At 41.3% G+C, this 2,401-nt stretch overlaps 1 long non-coding RNA gene across 1 annotated transcript; it reads left to right on the plus strand.

The window, feature by feature from the left end:
• Positions 1-838: 838 nt before the first annotated feature.
• On the plus strand, positions 839-1,797 carry LOC120969750 (uncharacterized). Its single transcript, XR_005764089.2, has 2 exons — positions 839-956; positions 1,484-1,797. It is a non-coding gene; the product is annotated as an uncharacterized lncRNA (long non-coding RNA).
• The last annotated feature ends 604 nt before the right edge of the window (positions 1,798-2,401 follow it).

Genomic DNA, 2,401 nt, shown 5'->3' on the forward strand with positions numbered 1-2,401 from the left:
GCATCGTCGGAGGGCATGTGGAGGTGTGTCTCTGGCGGATCTCACAAGATTTGGTCGGTGGTTGTCTTTGGTGGATCCGCTCGGATCCAGTCTTGTTCATGTGTCTTCAGGTTGGATCCTTCCAATCTAAAATTCTTTTCATCGGCGGCAGTTGTTGTTCTGGGACGTTGGTCCTATGGGACCTTAGCACGACGACTTCCCGACTGTCCACTACAACAAGTTGTGCCCGGCTCCGGCGAGGGAGGGGCGATGATGGCGGCGCGCCTTCGGCTTGCTTCAGTGCTTGTAGTCGTCGCTAGGTGGTCTATGAATCTGCATGTAATTTTTATTATTTCCGATGTTCGTTGTACTACCATGATTGAAAATGAATACATCCACGGTTTCCGCAAAAAAAAGGAACAGAGGGCCGCAAAAACAACCTAAAGATAAATGGAAATTAGATGGCACAAATTTAGGAAAAATGTTACTTAAATCTTTCGTTCAAAATATAGAACTAATTAATGCTATTGGCAATGGTAATACACCAAACAAGGCAATCAATATTGGAGAATTACAATTCAGAAATATAAACATAGTACGAGATAATTTTGACAAACAATAACTTCCTAATCTTGTAACTTGTCTAAAAGAGGAGAAAATTAATTTTACTTGATTTATGTCTATAGAAAGAGGGTTCATACTATGGAAAGATAATAAATAATTCCAATTTTATTTCTCGAAGTTTACTGCACAGGATCGGGATGAGCTATAGCACCAGATCTCTCTTCTCTTAACCTCTCTCTCTCTATATATATACGGGTCATGTCATGTGTTGCTAGCAAATATTTTGCATCAGCAATCAAAGTGATCAACAACCTAGTGTTGTATCGGGTGGAGTATGGACAAGTACACAATTCGCATCCTTGCGCTAGCCCTACTGACTCTGCATCTCGTATGCTCTACCACTGTTGTTCAATGTAAGCACAGTAATTGAGTTTCATTTTTTCACTTCTCTTGGAAGAATATGTGTAGTATAGCTAGTGAAGGAGCGGAAATTCAATTTGGCTCCGGGGAGCACATGCTCCCGGCGGGGCCAATTTTTTTTTCAAATGTCAAAATAATTCAGACAATTTTTTTTTGTGATCTTTGTCTCATATAAATGCTACCGCTAAATTTTGATGCAAAAAGGTTAAGCATATTGGCCTGCGCAAAGAAAAAAAACAAATCAAAGACCAAATTTCACCCACAATATTTTTTTCACAGACAGAGACCAAATTGTCAAGCATGCTTGCGACACCAACACCATCATCTATAAAAAAAAATCAGAATTTTTTGAAAATATTTACTCTTTTCTTCGGGATACTGTTCACCCGGGAGCCCAAGCGCCCCTCCCATAAAGGAGGCTTTTTGTTTTACTTTTTTTGTCTATCTCTTGTGCGTTTATTTATTCCACTCTAAAATATATAGTTGCGTAACAATTAACTGTTTGATTGTTATTTCATAGGCCGAATCATGTCTGACATGGATATGGAGAAGATTAGTTTACCACACGGCCTGCTCATGTGGCTCGGGTTTATTGTAGCGTTGAGGGATATTGCGACTGTTGTTTGGTAGATGATTTGTGCTATCCAACTATGGATGAGTGCGAGAGAAAGTGTAAAAAATCCTTGTCTTCAGAAGACATACTACGGGCGATGACATCCCCTCCTTATTTACCTGCTCCTTAATTTTCCAGCCTAGTCAAATTGGCTTTCTTGCATATTTACTTGTCCCGAGAAATAAATATAATGCCTAATATGTGTGTGGAAATAAATATAATGCCTGATATGTGTGTGGAAATACAGTTGTGCAATAAGATTGAGTAATACTCTAGCAATTGTTGTTGAGTATTTGGTTTGGCAAATTGCAATAAATATGAGGCATTCCCTTACCCGTTCTTCATGGAGCTTTCAGAAAAATGATCTTCGCCATTAATAGCGGCTTCCGAGATGTGGTAACTGAAATGGGGCTGCTAGGAGGCGATGAAGCTCCGGTAGTCGTGGAATGCACAATCTATGGTTTTCGCCAGGTACCGTCAGAGCAGTCAGCCTTTCAGATTTGCACCATCCCTCTTACACCTATGGCAGAAACATAATTGTTAGCATAAACCTGACTGAACAACTAAGAACAAACATTAATTATGACAAGTCCTTTTTTTTAAATGGCTCCTCTTTTCTCCTTCACAAGAAGGTCTTCTCCTCCCGTCAGTGCCGCCGCCGGTCCGCCCCATCTCCGATTGCCTCTAGGCCATGGAGGTGCGGAGGATCTCGGCCCCTTGCTGAAGGGAGGGACCCCATTCTTGTTCTTGTTAGATTCAGCGTCTTGGCTGGGGCTATGTGGCCGTGGCAATGTCCCTTGGTAGGAATAATGTCTCCCACGTTCT

This window comes from Aegilops tauschii, chromosome 1, assembly GCF_002575655.3.
Source record: "Aegilops tauschii subsp. strangulata cultivar AL8/78 chromosome 1, Aet v6.0, whole genome shotgun sequence".
Classification (NCBI taxonomy): Eukaryota; Viridiplantae; Streptophyta; class Magnoliopsida; order Poales; family Poaceae; genus Aegilops; species Aegilops tauschii.